General features: G+C 41.9%; 1 protein-coding gene across 1 annotated transcript in view; it reads left to right on the top strand.

The window, feature by feature from the left end:
* The first annotated feature begins 14,396 nt into the window (after positions 1–14,396).
* Positions 14,397–17,142, top strand: part of ZDBF2 (zinc finger DBF-type containing 2) — a 338,913-nt gene continuing 336,167 nt past the window's right edge. The window contains exon 1 of the mRNA XM_087706851.1: positions 14,397–14,418. The gene's annotated coding sequence lies outside the window, so the exon portion shown is untranslated. The remainder of the gene's footprint in view (positions 14,419–17,142) is intronic.

Raw genomic sequence — 17,142 nt, 5'->3', positions numbered from 1 at the left:
TGAAGCAGCAGCAAAGCAGAAGCTGACAGATAGATAGATGATAGATAGATAGATAGATAGATAGATAGATAGATAGATAGATAGATAGATAGATAGATAGATAGATGGATGATAGGTAGGTAGGTAGGTAGGTAGGTAGGTAGGTAGGTAGATAGATGATAGATAGATAGATAGATAGATAGATAGATAGATAGATAGATAGATGATAGATAGATAGATAGATAGATAGATAGATAGATAGATAGATAGATAGATAGATAGATAGATAGATAGATAGATAGGCTAGTCCTGATATAGGCTGCAAACATCTGAATAATCAATAAAGGGTAACAAAGAGTTAGAATTTTCAGTATTTGCTGCTGTTATTGATATTTTTAAAACCCAGATCTGATCACTCTAAAAAAGTCTATTATAGAATCTTCACCCTGTCAGCATCTCTCCTATCCCTCTCTTCCCATCTTTCTTTCCACTCCTCCTTATCCTCCTCATCTTCCCCCCTCACCCTCTCCCCTCACCCTCTTCCCATCTCCCCTCTATTTCCCACTCTTCCTCTCATTGGTGTATTTCCGCTTCTGAGCAAACTCCAATCTATGTTGATAGTATTTATACTTCCATAACAATATACTTAACATATCATAGTTATAAAGAAAAAAATAAGAGAGAACAGTATACATGTGCAATCATATTATGTTAAAGTCTAACATCCCTCATAAAACCTCTCTCCCTCCTACCCTCCCCCCCAACCCCCCCCCCAGCCTTCCCTCCCCTGGCTTCCCAGAAAAGGAAGGAAGGAAATTTTTAATGGAGTCACATTTTGCACCTAAGATTCATTCTGAATTTTTTGTGTACAGAGTAAAAAAAAAAATATGTGCTGCACAGCCAGCTTTTCAGTTTACCAATAATTCCCTTTCTTATCTATAGATCTTACTTGTTTTCACTAGGACACAGTCTGTGGGGGGGGAGGGAGGTTAGGCCACTTGAGTCTATAGTGACTCCTTAGATACGTATACAAATTAAAAGAAAATACATTAAAAGATAAAAAGAGAACTAGCCAGAAGCAACACCCCTCTTCAAAAAAGCTAAGCTACCAACAACCAGCCAAAGGCATGGCTTTCATCCTAGCCCAGGGCCTGGGAAAGTCACCAGATCTTAAGCTGGTTGCAAAACGTCAGAAGGCTGGGTGGAGTACAATTCTCCTTGGGGATTTCATGCACACTTCCTAGATCAGTGTTTCTCAACCTTGGCAACTTGAAGATGTCTGGACTTCAACTCCCAGAAATCCCCAGCCAGCATTCGAGTGGAGTTTACTAAGTTGGAGGAGGGGTGTTGGACTTTAAGGTATGATGATTGTACATGTATACTGCTATTTTTTCTTTTTTATGTATATTGAAATGGAATTATAAATATCATCAACACAAAAGGGAGTTTGCTCAGAAGCTGAAATACACCAAGTGAATGAGAGGAAGAGTGGGAAGCAAAGGAGAGAAGAAAGATAGGAAGAGAGGGACAGGAGAGAGGGTGAGGGGGGAAGATGAGGTCTATAAGGAGGAGTGGTAAGGGGAGAGAGGAGAAGGAGAAAGGAAGGGGAAGTAGAGTAGAAAATGATGGAGGGAAAACAGGATGTAGAAGAGTTGGAAGCAGAGGAGAGAAGAAAGATAGGAAGAGAGGGACAGGAGAGAGGGTGAGGGGGGAAGATGAGGTCTATAAGGAGGAGTGGTAAAGGGAGAGAGGAGAAGGAGAAAGGAAGGGGAAGTAGAGTAGAAAATGATGGAGGGAAAACAGGATGTAGAAGAGTTGGAAGCAGAGGAGAGAAGAAAGATAGGAAGAGAGAGTGAAGGGGGAAGATGAGGTGTATAAGGAGGAGTGGTAAGGGGAGAGAGGAGAAGGAGAAAGGAAGGGGAAGTAGAGTAGAAAATGATGGAGGGAAGAAAGGATGTAGAAAGGGGGAGGAGAGAGGGGGAAGAAAGTGTTGTATAAGGTATAAATATGGTGTATGGAGAGCAGAAGAGCCAATAACTGGGTTTTTTTCCCTTTGGTAGTTGATGGTAAGATGAATTGATGTAATTACTTAATAATACAACATGATATTGACTATGTAATAGTATGCATGTGATTATATGCTATGAAAAGGCAAAATAAAAAAATTTCTATCACAAAAAAAAAAAAGAAATAGTAACATCCAAGCAGAAGTCCCAGCTTATCATCCGCCCTGGCTCAACTCCATAAATCTTTTTCAGAAGAATCCTTCAATCAGCCAATGAATAGAAATAACCACATCTGCCAGCCAATAACAATCATTAATAAAACTGCTCAACCCAATAATGCATTATATTTGGTACCTGTAGAGCTTTTAATTTCTTCTACGCAGTGTCCAGAATTTCCAGAACAATGATCTCTAGTTTATTAATTTCCAAGATTAAATTCTAAAAAAAAAAAGTTATACATTTGGATTTTGGCGTTTCAGCTCATTTCATTTTCCTCCCTGTTATGAGTGTGAGCACTCAGATTAGATTTTTAAAAAAAATGAATTTAAATACTCTTATTTCCTTATTCTTTATTTGGCTCAGTATCCTTCGGGCAAATATTGGGTATTTCTAATGCATTAATAAAGGCCTACCAGCATCCGTTAATCTCTTATTTGCAGGGGGTGTTTCCTTATCTTGCTTCTCTAAACAAATGTTTGCACAACTCTGTGGAAAATGGTACCAGGTTTAGCCATGGCTAAAAGTTGTCAAGAGGCAACAGTGACTGAGAGGGAACATCTGGAGCCTGGGGCCACTGAAAACTATTGTTCCATTTAAAAGTGATGCTTGGCTTTCCATTCTCATATCTTTCGGACGGATTTATTACAGCTGGAAGCAAATCAAATCTAGTGGGATGACTGTGTTTGGGTGGTGGTGGGGAGATGTCCTGCAACAAAATGCGCCTTGTTTTTCTGCTGTGCTTGAATTCAGTCCTACCTTTCAGAGAATCATCTTTTATCCCTGTCACCCTTCAGTCCCACGCTGCTTCTTATACATCCTACTGACGGAACACGGTGATTTTTACAAGCAGCACACATATTTCAGTATATGCCTGGAGAGAATATCTACAAATATAAGCAGTGTAGCCCTGAACAGCAGTTGCCACCATTGCTATCGCTGTAGGAGAATGATAGAATAAAACCACAGAATTGAGAGGAGCCATTTAGACCTGGAATCCAATTTAGCGCAGAATCCAAATCAAAGGATCCCAGGGAGTCAGTTGCCTAGACCTTACTTGAACACATCCAATAAAGGGGAGCTTATTGATGGCTAAAATATCGGCATATCTTAAAGATCACTCAAATGAGAGATATAAACGAGACTGGAAAAAATGGATTGACTATATACAAAATAAATACGGGACCAAGAAATTCCAGTTAGCCTATGCTTAAGATCAGAAATGACTTAAATTGTTTAAAGTTAGCTCAGCAAGAAGAAGCTAAGATCAATGTAGAGATGTCATTAATTTCTTTATTTCTTTTTTCTCAATATTTAGACTGTGTTTGTTAAAAATCCATATCGTGTACGGGTTCTGGGAAGTGGGGGGGGGAGTCGGAGGGGAGTTGGGGGAGAGGGTGGAGGGAGGGAGGGGTATACATTAGGCTAGCCCAGTGTTTCTCAACGTTGGCTACTTGAAGATGTCCGGACTTCAACTCCCAGAATTCCCCAGCCAGCGAATGCTGGCTGGGGAATTCTGGGAGTTGAAGTCCGGACATCTTCAAGTAGCCAACGTTGAGAAACACTGGGCTAGACAAGAATTTGGTGGTAAATTAGAACTATTTTGACACACGAAAAATTGTACTCCGATGTCTTACTGATTGAGGAATGATGACATGTTTGTTTTAAAAGAAATAAAACTTTTGAACCAATAAAGGGGAGCTCATTACTGCACTGATGATGGATTATGGATGCTTCAAAAATAAAATGCTTTGGAATTCTAAAGAATGCAGTACTTACTCTGCCATGGAATAAAGCACCCTTGTTTAACTGTTTATTAAATTTATAGGCCGCGCAATCCCGGAGGACTCCGGGCGGCTTACAGAAACAGAAATTAAGAGAAATTAAAAACAGATAAAAAACACGACAAATTTAAAAAGACACAACATGCACCCAATCTAAGCGGGGCTGGACCTCAATCCAGAGGTCAACAGCCCCAGGCCTGCCGGAATAGTCTTAATAGACCCTTGTCTCTTTTCATCCACAGAATCTGAAAAAAAAAGAGGTAGTTGCCTTAACACAGAGGTGTCAAACTCATGGCGTCACATTGTCGTCATGTAACATATCGTGACTTCTTCCCCCTTTGCTAAACTGGGGGTGGGTGGGCATGACGCATCTGGTCCACAGACCGCGATTTTGACACCCCTGCTTTAACACCGTTTCATTAAAATAGCTCCATTTTTAATGGGTCCCTTAAAGCAGCCATATTTTTATTCAAGCAGAGACAGAAAAAAAAAGGATATACAGAGGAAGTATTGCTCATAAAACACATGAGTTCCAAAGATTTCTTCCTAGCAACTGAAAAACATTCAAAGCGGGCAGCCTAGAGTTATATTTACCTCTCTCTCTCTTTTTTGTAGGTGGAATACTCTGTTGATTTTCAGTTTGCCATCTACTTTTCAAGGTCTTTGGAGAATATACACTCCAATCTTAAAAGAGCAAACAATTTTGGTATTTCAAGCCATTCCAGTATAAATCGATTCAAAGTATACCAGGGGAACAAGATCACCTAGGCCAAAAGAAATGCAACACCCCTAAATGACATTGAAAGTAAATTCTGGATTAAATGAGCAGCTTGAAAAATGATTTAAATGCATCTTGAATAGTTTTGTTCATATTTAATTATTCTGTAACATACATTAAAGAGATCCATAGTGATAGCTAGATGGAAGTGTTGTCTGCAGGAGAAATAAAATACCACAAGGTAGCAACTGTGATCAAAGTCCTGATCTTTTCCACCTTCTTTTTTTTTTGAGAATTTTTTTTATTGTTTTTGTTAAACAAAAACACAAAAAAAAGAATCATCTTTCGTTACATCTTGTAGAAAGCATATCGATTGGTTACAAATACATTCCGTGCGTTTCTTCCACAATCCTTATATATGCTTCATTCAAATCGAGTTGTACATTTTAAGTAAAGCGTGGCACGACAAAACCGCGCTCGTCAAAATAGCGGCGACAAAACCATGTCGCTAAAGCCATGATGTCATCACCGTGACGTCATCACCGCGGCGACAACAGCACGGCGACAGAAGGGTGTTTTAAAACAGCGCGGCGGCAGAAAGCCGATTTAAATTAAGGTAAGGGTTAGGATAAGGTTTAGGGGTTTGGTTTAGGGTTAGGTTTAGGGTTAGGTTTAGGGTTAGGTTTAGGGTTAGGTTTAGGGTTAGGTTAGGGTTAGGGTTAGGGTTAGGGTTAGGGTTAGGGTTAGGGTTAGGGTTAGGTTTAGGGTTAGGGTTAGGGTTAGGTTTAGGGTTAGGTTTAGGGTTAGGTTTAGGGTGCTGAGTGCTTCGGAAGGCACGGATTTTCCCTCCGCGGTTATGTCTTCTCACTAGGGTCGCCTTTTTCCTTAGCGCTTTGGACGGCACGGATTTGCCCTCCGCGCTTATGTCGGCGCGGATAAGAGCTTCGCGGTATTGTGGGTGAACCTAAGTCAAGAAAGAAAAATTATGTATTTTACTATCCCTGCACCACAATTCTCATTTAATTAGCATTATTTAAACATGTTTTTATCTAGGGTCATTTATATTTAAAGACACAACCACCTACTGGCATTCATTTGCAGTTTCAATAGATCTCCAATAACATTACACCTTTATGACATATTCTAAAACAAATTCAGTTAAGTAAGATATCTAAGCATTCCCCCCCCCCCATAACACACCTGTATATATCATTCGATATTATCCATTAACATTTCTTTGTTATTATTGTAGTTGACTAAAAATTATTTACTGTTTATCTCACCTCTCCTCTCCACAGGCCCACACAGTATTATACCTTTATAGCCATCTTTAAACAATGATTTATTAATAAGATTTATAGGTCTTTTCTTTCAATCCCAAATTAGTTAATTACGTGCTAAGAAAATAAACATTAAACATCTAAAATAATCTAAGAGATGTTAACATTTCTACTTAACAATCACCAAAAGTATACATTAGCATTTCTGTGGCCCGGTTATTTATCCTAACTAAGTTTATCATTTCACTATTGGTATCATATTAAATTATATGTCAATGAATAAACATTCAATGGTAATCTAGGACAGTCTATAAAGTACTAAAATCTCTACTTATTAATCATCAATAATTAACTAGCTTTTTTTTTCATCAACTAGCATCATTAACCAGATGCACAGATGCCCATGGTAGAGTGTGTCAAAATCTCATGAGAGTTCAATATCCTTCCTGAACTTGGAGCACTATGACTGCAAAGAGATTCACCATCCACACCCAGAACAATATAGTTTCGGCGAGAGCCTCTTTGGCCTCTTGCAAGAGTGAATTATCCCTCGTTTGCTTGGCATGCATCGCTGCCTGTTTTGATTTGTCTGAATGGGGACTGGAAGAAGAAGAAGACAAAACCCTAACTTGGCTCTCTACTGGAAGCCAGGAGCTTTGCTAGGGCTAAAAAGGCCTTGTATCATTGCCAAGATTTAGATCAGGGTTCTTAATATAAACCCCGGCTTCATTACCGAACCCCTTTGCAAACTCAGGATTCAATTCTGATGCAAAAAGTCCTTTTCAACAGGATTTCGGTGAATAATCACTTAGAAATTCCCCTCTTAACCGTTACCAGGCAGGAAAATGTCTATCTAATTCAGAGAAGTGGAAGGGAAGCACAAGCACTTAATATTGATGGGTATTACTAAGCAAGAAAGATTATTTTAAATTTTCGTCTTTGTCGTGTTGCCCTTCTTAGCCTTTTAATGCGGGCAATGCATCCACTGCTTTATGAGGAACTGAAACAGAATGAAAACTGCTGGACGGGGAGTGTCTATGGTCAAAATAGGCTCATTCAATTCAGTTGGACTTTATCATCTGTAAACATCACAGATTTTAGGGGAGATGTTTTAAGAGCCAGTTGGTATAGTAGTTGAGGCAGCAGTTTGGAAACCAGGAATGTAATGGCAAACCTGTCCCAAAATCTTTCCCAAAAAACTGACATGACGAATGCGCACACGACAAAAGCGTGCTGACAAAACCGCGGCGAGAAAACCGCGACATCATAAACACGCCCAAAACAATGCGCCGACAAAACCGTGCCCACAAAACCGCGATTTAAGTTAAGGTAAGGGTTAGGTTCAGGGTTAGGTTCAGGTTCAGGTTTAGGGTTAGGGTTAGGGTTAGGGTTAGGGTTAGGCTTAGGCTTAGGCTTAGGCTTAGGCTTAGGCTTAGGCTTAGGCTTAGGCTTAGGCTTAGGCTTAGGCTTAGGTTCAGGGTTAGGGTTAGGGTTAGGGTCAGGGTTAGGTTCAGGGTTAGGTTTAGGGTTAGGTTCAGGGTTAGGGTTAGGGTCAGGGTCAGGGTCAGGGTCAGGGTCAGGGTCAGGGTCAGGGTCAGGGTCAGGGTCAGGGTCAGGGTCAGGGTCAGGGTCAGGGTCAGGGTCAGGGTCAGGGTCAGGTTTAGGGTTAGGGTTAGGGTTAGGGTTAGGATTAGGATTAGAGTTAGGGTTAGGGTTAGGGTTAGGGTTATTGTTGTTATTGTTTGTTGAAAGAGCGCTTTCGTTGGCGCGCTGTTGTTGGCGCGCTTCTGCGCTCATTCGTTGGCACAATTTTGACCTCGCGGTTTTCTCGCCGCGGTTTCGTCAGCGCGCTTTTGTCAAGCGCGCATTCGTCGGTGAACCATCCAGGCCACAAGCCAAGGCTGACTTAAAGGCACCAAACAGACAGACAAAATCCTGTAACTTAAGGCTGAATGTAACTTTATTGAAGTCCAACTGAAAGTTCTTTCATGGGGTTTCCTGTGACTCAGCGATGTGACTTCTGAATAAACAAGGATGAGATTAATTTAAAAAAAAATCTTATTTAGGCATGGAAGGCAGCTGGGTGACTTTGGACTAGTCATTCTCTCAGCCCAAAGCACCTCATGGAGTTTTTATTGTGGAGAAAATAGGAGAAGGAAGAAGTATTTACATGTTCACTGCCTTGAGTTATTTATACATAAAAAGGTGAGATAAAAATAAATAAAAGTGGGAAGAGTGGTGGAGAGGTAAGGGCAGAAGAAAGAGGTAAGGAGAGGTGGGTGGAAGGGAGAGAAAGAGAAGGAGAGGAGGGTGGAAGGGAGAGAAAGAGAAGGAGAGAGGGGAGGAAGGGGAAGAGAGGGGGTAGGAGTAGGGGAGAGGTAAGGGAAGAAGGAAGGAGAGGAGGAAGGAAGGAAGGAGAGAAGGAAGGGAGAAAAGAAAGGGAAAATAAGGTGGTGTTACAACAGGCGCTAGGGATGGCAAACAAAGCAACCCAAACTGTATATTATAACCTTTTAAATGGAATAACAAAAGTATAAGAATGGCAAAGAAAAAGAATAACTATGTGAATGTACACCTATAATTGTATGTAAGAGAATAAACGATAGTAAGAATATAAAGCACAATATAGGTAAATAATATTTGGTTATAAATAGTTAAGTATATATAAATATAGAATAGCACATAAAAATGGATAACGATTAAGGGGACCATGAATGCAAGATAGAAATGTATAGACGGGAAAACACTAACTGTAAAGAAACTGATACGGAACTGCTGTATGATATACAATGGAACGTATTGTTCCTATGTTGTTTTAAGTCATGTGTTTGTTTTTGTTGATGTGTTTATGTGTTTAAAATAAAAATTAAAATAAATAAATAAATAAATAAATAAATGTAAATAAAGATAATCAGGGAGATGCTGTCTCTGCTGGTTTAGGTCCAACATGCAGAAAACTACGATATGCATTTTGAATGCTGTCTTTAAGCAAGGGTCAATATTTTTCAGATTGGCTAATTAGGCCCCAACTTCACAGTCATATGAGAATACTTTGAACTCAGATGTCAACTCCCAGTATTGGTTGCTGGTTCCCACATTTAAAGAGCATCCAGGATAAACATTCCACAGTTACTTGATTGTAGACAGTCTCTTAACAAGCTGCACAAAACTCTGTGAGTGAAATTCTATTGGAGCTCATCAGGAATCAAGTTTTTAAAAACGGAAACAAAACGGTAAAAACAAACCCCAAACACCTTATTAACTAGATGCTCAGAATAAAATCAGTGCCTCATTAGATAAGGCATCTCAAACACAAGTCACATCCAGAGGCTTTGCCTCCTCTGCCTATCATCCCATCTTACTAACAAGATTCTTACAGGAAATTAACATTTTTTTTATCCAAATGGTATAAACAGCAGTATTCAAATGTGATACAAAAATGCATGTAATGCTAGTTTCCTGGATTTCACTAGATTTTACAGATAAACATAATGTCCACATTTTTCATGGTATTTTGGTTAAAAAGGTCAAGGTTTGACGACCACGAATAGACTTAAATGCGGGTATTTATGGGAAATATGGGTACTTTTCAAAAGTATTACTATATATACAGTATACTCACAGCTAAGCACATCCACAGATAAGCCGAACCTGAGTTTTTACGTGTATTTTGGTGCCTACAATGTGCTTATTTGTGAATAATATATCTTCTAATAGTTCATCACTGTTTAGATTCTGTGACAGTTTGGAGGCTGCTCTGTTATTATTTCCTTTTTTTTGTTTTTGTTTTTTGTTAGCTCTGCCTTAAAATATACAAAGAGTGAATCCATCAAATTATGTTATGGTATCACATTGGAAAGTGTCCAGGGGCTGCTTCCGTGTTACATGCTTCTGCTGTCACATTCTGTGACAGCTTCCCAGCCAGTCTCACAATCCTTCCTCCCTCCGCCACCCAACAGCAGCTACCTGTTCTGTCCCCCCTTCTCAATTCGTTAACAAACGGCAGGCAGACAAACTTAAAAGGAACTCTCTTTATCAGTTCTCAGCTCGAACTTGCTGCGAGCCCAAAAATAAACAGAAATAAAATCTCTTTCAAGCAGATAACAGAATACAAAACAACTCTTACAAGCAATGCACTTCTCCAGGTGCCCCCTTGAATCAGGGTTACAGGAAACAAAGCACTTCTCCAAGTGTATCTTACATAAACCACGATCGATGATCAATCAATGTTGAACGAACCAAGGAACGTTGACTCCTGCAACCAGGGTGTGGCACCATCCGTCCTTTTATCCCCAGAACACGCCACTCACGATCCCCAGCTGCAGTGTTAATCTTACATATGGGACAGAGAGAGAGAGAAAAATTGATGGACCTGTAAGAAATGGATCTGCTCCCTATTGTATATGTGTTGAGACTTACAATCAACATCATCCTCTGAACAGGGCTAATGTGATTTCCATTCACACATGCAAATCATTTGTAGATATGATAGGTATCATGTTAACCAATTTTAAATATTCAATGCAAACATGTAAAGGAATCAAATAAGGGCACATGTGCAGGTAGGAACAAGAGTGAGTTAGCATATCTATTGGTTACTGGAAATCTGGAACATTTATATTGTATTAGTTTCCAAATTAGTACATGCATACACAGAAAAAATAAATAAAAGTAGCACTTTTGATGGCAAAAAAATATATATTTATATAGAAGGAAGAACATTAAAATTCCAACAGCTTGCTAAATCAGATCAGATTTCTGGAAATTCGGAGCACTTTACAAAGTCAAAATGCCTATTTTCCATTTCTCGTTTTACTATAAGCTGTTCTTTTCCTACACATCCATACTTCATTCTCTCCCCATCTCCTTGACTTCTGGGAAATAAAAAAATGGATCGTCTTTGTCCACCACCAGCCACTCCAACTTCACTAAAGACATTATCAGAGGTTATTGCCTACCAGCTGCTTTCTTCAGTCACTGAAACACAGTAACATAGTTATGGATGGAATAACTACAAAGGTCTGCGGAGAGACTTCAGGCCAGATGCTGTGTCTCGGCCCAATTTATTCCATTAAGCTGTTGTTATATGGAACACACTGGAGGAGGGAGCATTATGTTTGCTGCCTGGACCACTCAGAGGATTAAAATCTAACAAAGAAGCTAGCATGCAAACTGCTCCACTGTTACATTTTTAATGGCATTGTCTTCAGAACTGTAGGAAATGTAGTTCTACAACTAAAATGGAAACTTTTCTTTTATGGCTCTTGAGCTAGTAAGTAGCTGTGCCAGCCTTGGGATATAATATAAATCACCATCATTATCATCAACAACAACACCCCTACTCACAGACAAATATATTGTGCTGTGGCCCCTAATCAGAGGTGTGGCACGACAAAACCGCGCTCGACTAAGCCGCACCTGATTAAACCACGTCGCTGACATCATCAACAGGGCGACAACAGCGAGCGCAGAGAAAGAAGGGCACTTTAAATAGCGCTTTGAAAGCAAGCCGATTCAACTTAAAGTAAGGGTTAGGTTTAGGGTTAGGGTTAGGGTTAGGGTTAGGGTTAGGGTTAGGGTTAGGGTTAGGGTTAGGGTTAGGGTTAGGGTTAGGGTTAGGGTTAGGTTAAGGGTTAGGGTTTAGGGTTAGGTTTAGGGTTAGGTTAAGGGTTAGGGTTAGGTTTAGAGTTAGGTTAAGGGTTAGGATTAGGTTTAGGGTTAGGTTAAGGTTTAGGTTTAGGGTTAGGTTAAGGGTTAGGTTTAGGGTTATGTTTAGGATTAGGTTTAGGGGGGTTAGGTTTAGGTTTAGGGGTTAATTTTAGGTTTAGCGTTTACAGCGTGCTTCTGTCTCCGCACTGTTGTCACCCTGTTAATGACGTCAGCTACGCGGTTTCATCGAGCGCGGTTTAGTCGAACGCGGTTTTGTGGTGGAACCAATCAGAGGTGGGTTCCTACCAGTTCACACCTATTCGGTAGAACAGGTTCGTCAAATCTACCAAACCGGTTAGAAGAGGTTCTACTAGTGGACCCGGAAAGCAGGCCACACCTACAGAAGAGGTTCCAAAAAATTTTGAAACCCACCACTGGCAAGGATCTTGTAACTTGACAGCTTTAAGACTTGCATGCTTCAATGCCAGAGTTTCTGAATAGCTACTTGGACCGACCTAAGTACGAATTCATAATTTCATATCTGGTCACATGGGCAGCAAGCCACTCCCATAAAGGAGGCCACACCCACAGAGTAAGTTCCAACAATTTTTGAAACCCACCACTGCCCCTAATCTTTAATTTGCTGGTGTGGTATAGCAATTAAGTTGCTAGCTGAAAGTTTAGCTAGTAATTCAACATAGTTTTAAGAAAGACACTGTCTCGATCAGGGAAACAGCCATCTCACCCACCTGTAATGAGAATTGCTTTACTTCATAAAGATCTGAGCAGGTGGCATCAAGTGGCTGACCTAATCTGGGCTTAGAAGCTCATCAGAGACGTTGCTGGTAACAGAAGCACTTGCAGAATCTGAGGGTTTTATCAGATCGATGAGAGTATTATTGTACTGTTGATCCATAAGTGCGGCTCCTTGGTACATGGATAAGGTGACCAGATGTCCTGCTTTTGGCGGGACAGTCACGATTTTTCAAAATTTGTCTCGTGTCCTGCGGCGTGTTCAAAAAGTCCCGATTTTCCAAAAGAAAGAAAAGATGCCGAATCATCAATTTTAAAAAGGACGCCGTTTTAAAAAAAGTTTTTATTTCTCTGAAGTGTCATTCCCGATATGGCCTTTAGAGGGCAGTGGTTTCCCTCCCTCTGCTCAGCTCGCTCGCAGCGCCCGACAAGGGGCGAGGCTCCCTCTCCTCCTGCGCGTGTGCGCGCCGACGCGTGATGTTTTTGCAACAGCCGTCTGGCGGCCTCAGGCAGAGGGGGCTTTCTGGCGGCGGCAGCACGGCAAGGAGGAGGCTCGGTCCTGGGCCAAGTGGCTCAGCCGCCGGAAGTTCCTCAAAAGCACGGCGGAGGAGGGGGCGGCGGCGGCAGCAGGGGTAACGCTTCATGGTTTTTACAGCCCTCTTTTTTTTCTTTTTTCTTTTACAGCTCAGGTGCTCCGAGCCCCCCCTTCCCCCCGTCAATGGTGCCCCGCTTTACCCATCTTAAATCTGGTCACTTTATACATAAGATACATATATATATAACGGGTGAGGTTTGCAGAAGCAGCAGCATCATACACACCAGTGGTGGGTTTCAAAAATTGTTCGAACCTACTCTGTGGGTGTGGCCTCCTTTGTGGGAGTGGCTTGCCACCCATGTGACCGGATGGGAGTGGCTTGCCGCCCATGTGACCGGATATGAAGTTGCCGACGACACTTGTCAGAACCACCTTAAATTACCTCACACACAGCACTGGCCTGCATAAGAATAGGATGTAAACTTGTTTTTTAAAAGGCATCTTTGGTTTGCGTTAAAACAACTTCAACACACGCAATGTTCTGATTGCACCACAAATGCAGTAGTCATCCTTACCTTTCACAGAGGCACTGAGTTTTATAAATAGGAGCATGATAGTGCAGAATAATCATATCCAAGGACCAGTGGTGGGTTTCAAAAAATGTTGGAGCCTCTTCTGTAGGTGTGGCCTGCTTTCCGGGTCCACTGGTGGAACCTCTTCTAACCGGTTCGGTAGATTTGACGAAGCGGTTCTACCGAATAGGTGCGGACTGGTAGGAACCCACCTCTGATACACACAGACCCATTGCCTTTGACAGGTTAGGACTTGGTCAGAGAACCATCCCACTTGTCTGTGGGAACGTCAATGCTGGAAAGTCCAAAAAGAATTCTGGAAGAAAAGAAGAATGTCAAATGAGGGGAACTTTGAATATTTTTTTGCATCTGGCCAGCCTCTGCAAAATGTAAAAAACTGGCCCAGCCTCTCCACATCATAAGAAGAGCATAAGCAGGGTGGGGCTTTTGATTGGATTAAGGATCATTGATTCGAAACAAAATCCCTCAATCGAGGGGAACACTCCAGTAAAAAAGAATTACTGGTGGAATCTTCTATTTTATTTAATTATTGTAGATTTAAGATACCAGCCCTTAACCCCAAAAGGGCCATAGATCAGGCAGGCTGATTGCTACGGCCTCAATATTCTCCCCAGCAAGCAAGTGAATGCAAAAATCAAGGCCATCACCCTGCAGAAGGATGCATTGGAAAGCAGGCATGAACCGGTTCAATCTCTTCCAAAGATCTTATCCCTGCTTATATTCAAACATAGCTCATACATGCCCTGGCAACATTGTTTTCTGCCATGAGCCCATGCTTTCATGAGCCCATGCTTTCCAAGGTGGCGCAGTGGTTAAATGCAGCACTGCAGGCTACTGCTAGATCAGCAGTTCAGCGGTTCAAATCTCACCGGCTCAGGGTTGACTCAGCCTTCCATCCTTCTGAGGTGGGTAAAATGAGGACCCAGATTGTTGGGGGCAATGTGCTGACTCTCTGTAAACCGCTTAGAGAGGGCTGAAAGCCCTATGAAGCGGTATATAAGTCTACTGCTATTGCTATTGCTATTTGTTTCCAGCCTTAGTTGGGATTAAGCTGCCTTTTGGTCTTTTGATATTAAAGCAGTATTTCCTCTTGAATCTGACAGCAACCAAAGGCATCAACTGATCATAAAATACATTTGTCACCCATTACCTTGGAGGGGAAGTCGGTGAATGACAATAATTGGGAACGGTGTTAATAAAGCAGCTTAGGGAACAACAATATGGACAGCTTTCGCCACTAGAGAGCTTGCTAACTTCGAAACTACAGCTCAGCACTGGAGAAAATCCCTCTAGATTTAGATTTAGATTTATTTTATTTGTATGCCGCCCTTCTCCGGGAGGGACTCAAGGCGGCAAACAACTCAAAGGGGGAAAGGGGGAACATAGAACACAATACAAGTAGTTAAAATAGCCAAGAATCACACAACCACACAAGTCGAGCGGGGAGGGGAACTCATCAACCCCAGGCCTGCCGGCACAGCCAGGTTTTGACGGCTTTTCGGAAGGCCTGGAGAGAGGTGAGGGTCCGAATCTCTGCGGGGAGTTCATTCCAAAGGGCCGGAGCTGCCACAGAGAAGGCCCTCCCCCGGGTAGTAGCCAGGTGGCATTGGCTAGTAGACGGAACCCGGAGGAGGCCTAGTCTGTGGGATCTAATGGGTCTTTGGGAGGTAATTGGCAGCAGGCGGTCTCTCAAGTACCCAGGTCCAATACCATGAAGGGCTTTATAAGTTACGACTAGCACTTTGAAGCGTATCCGGAGACTGATCGGTAGCCAGTGCAGCTCGCGGAGGATAGGTGTAACGTGGGTGTACCGAGGTGCACCCACAATCGCTCGCGCGGCAGAGCTGGAACCTCTGATGGAAATTTAGGAAAGGGATATTCTCCCTTCCTTCCCACCATGGATTCTTTTTGTGATGATAAAAAATAAAGGCAAAACTCATGATAGGAAACCATAAGAGAAGTAGAAATCTCTCCCATGCTCCCTCTCTCCCTCTGTACAACAGCAGAAATCAGTTCATAATTCCCAACAATTTAACTAGGATCTGCTTATATTCTGCTTCTACAAAGTCTGTCACTTGTTACCATCTGATGCTTTCTGGAAAGCTTGCAATGTAATTGGTGCTGGCACATGCCTCTATGAGGAGGTCATCTGACAGCGAAATCTGCTGGGCAAAAACAAGCATTAACTGGGGATCAGAGGATAAGCAAGAATCACTCAGGTCATCTTCAGAGTCAAGGACTGAACTCCAAAATGTGAGTGAGGGCATATTTTTCTCACAAGCCACCTAAGAGTCTTGATGGTTGGAAAACTTTCTGCTTGTTGTCAAGTCAAGCAAGGTTTTTTTTGGAGCCAAAAGTTAAAAAAAAATAAGACAAAACACATTTCTGTTCTTATATGTCCAAGAAGGGAAGTGGTTTTTCACTCCATTGAAAAAGGCTTCTGAGGAATGTCAGATCTGCAGTTCGTGGGAAACGAGGCCAGGGAAGGTTAACCTGCTTTAAGATCCAATGATGCAGAGAAAACAACATGGCCTATGAGCAATAGAAAAGCCCAGCTGTATGAAAGAAAGAGAGGAATAGGGGAAGACAGTCCCTGGGTCCATAGCTGTGCAGTTTTGTTTTCATTTTTACCAATGTTAAATATGGCTTGCCTCTGTTCTGCTTCAAGATGTTTTCCTGGGTTAATACGTGTCTGCATTAAGGGAACGAATTTCAGCTGTTCCAACAGTGTGCCTGTTTAGAAATTAATAGTAAAAATGATTAAGATTAAGATTTAAGATTAAGATTTAATGAATTTGTATGCCGCCCAATCCCGAAGGACTCCGGGCGGTTTACATAAAAACAATTTTAAAATATTAAAAGAATTTAAAAATACAAAGACAAAGCAGTTAAAAGAACACAACATGCATTCGATCTTAATGGGGCTGAAGTTCAATCAAAGATCAGCAGCCCCAGGCCAGCCGGAACAGTCAGGTCTTAGTAGACTACCGGAAGGCCGAGAGAGTGGGGAGGGTCCAGATCTCAGGGGGTAGATCATTCCAGAGGGCCGGGGCTGCTATAGAGAAGGCTCTCCTCTGAGGAGCTGCCAAACGACATTGTGCAGTCGATGGCACCCGGAGAAGGCCCACCCTGTGAGATCTTATTTGGCGCTGGGAGGTATGTTACAGGAGGCGGTCATGGAGATATCCAGGTCCTAGGCCATGTAGGGCTTTAAAGGTAATAACCAGCACCTTGAAGCGTGTTCGGAGACCAATAGGGAGCCAGTGCAGCTCACGGAGGATAGGTGTAACATGGGTGTATCTAGGTACACCCAGTATCGTCGCACGGCTGCATTCTGGACCAATTGTAGTCTCCGAACACTTTTCAAGGGCAGCCCCATGTAGATTAATACTTGTCTGCATTAAGGGAACTAATTCCAGCTGTTCCAACAGTGTGCCTGTTTAGAAATTAATACTGAAATTGCTGTTTTGCTCCACAACGTGCCTTTAGAACTGCACATAGCCATTCATGATTTCCCCCACACACACACCTTCTGTAGCGGTTCTGACAAACAGCCCTTCATCTTGGGGATGCCCGAAGAGCTTGTGATTTCAGCTTAGCTTCTAATGTCAAGTGCTTCGTTCTCTGGG

Source organism: Thamnophis sirtalis, unplaced genomic scaffold (genome assembly GCF_051295495.1).
Source record: "Thamnophis sirtalis isolate CommonGarterSnake01/CBP01778 unplaced genomic scaffold, rThaSir2_p1.2 scaffold_1, whole genome shotgun sequence".
NCBI classification, from domain to species: domain Eukaryota; kingdom Metazoa; phylum Chordata; class Lepidosauria; order Squamata; family Natricidae; genus Thamnophis; species Thamnophis sirtalis.
This window is presented reverse-complemented; position numbering and strand designations above follow the sequence as displayed.